We start from the raw sequence: 1,070 nt of genomic DNA, 5'->3' as shown, positions 1-1,070 counted from the left end.
TCTTTAGACCAGACCGGACCGATTTAGGAGAGGCGTTAAATGGTTTTCACGTGAATGAAAAGGTGACTGATGCTGATGCACATAGTCGCAAAACTACCTTTTCACAAGTTTGGTAAATAAAGATTACTCAACGTCTTGTTGTAAATCACCTAACTATAAACTATATGAAGATCGTTGAGGTTAAATGTTTAAAACGCGTTTCTGTTAAAAAATACAAATATGAATGGAAAATATATAATGGTTTTATTTTGTTACAAGAAAAGAAGAAAAAACTCTAAATTGGTAATGGGTTTGCTCAACTTATGGCATCTTGAGTTGTTCTTCTTCCTAACACAACGGTACCTTTCTTATATTTTCTTTTAACCAAGAAAGATCCAATTAAAAGGAAAATATTAATCACAAGGTGCATGTTACTTTGGTTATCTATAATGATTCTTTGCATTTAAGCTTAATTTATCTGTTACAAAAGTATATTTAATCTGTTACGAATAACTTGTAAGATGGTCTACCTCACATTGAACTTAACCTGCTTTATTCAACCTTTGATCGGTGAGGGTAATTTTAACAACCGTCGTTGGAGTACTACTTGGATGTCACGTACTGCGAACTCACAGGCAAATGATGGTAACATTCTCTAGTCATTTATCGAAAACGTTTTTGTTTTTGCTGGTCCGTCGTTACAACCAAACCTTCCTCAAGACTTTTGTACAAACAGTAAATTTTAAAACTTCGAATATACCCTTACTAGGGTTTGCCGTGAACTCCTTTTCTTTTAAGCTAAAACTAGATTTTGACCCGCGCTTGGAAACGCGGAATATTTTACGATAAAATTTTTTACTAATAATATAACAAATATTTTAGTAATTTTAAAGAGTGTATTTAGAATATTTTTGCATTTAAATCAGTGTTTTTTAATTCAACCCGATTGTGATTATACCGGTTAATCCGGAGATCTGACAATTCAATTTAAGGTTTTAAAATATTTATATAAAAAAATCATTAAAATCCGAGACTAACCGATTGAACTGTTGGATGACCGATATGTAATCTAATTTGATTTAAATTATAAT

The sequence above is a fragment of the Raphanus sativus genome, chromosome 1 (genome assembly GCF_000801105.2).
Source record: "Raphanus sativus cultivar WK10039 chromosome 1, ASM80110v3, whole genome shotgun sequence".
Classification (NCBI taxonomy): Eukaryota; Viridiplantae; Streptophyta; class Magnoliopsida; order Brassicales; family Brassicaceae; genus Raphanus; species Raphanus sativus.
This window is presented reverse-complemented; position numbering follows the sequence as displayed.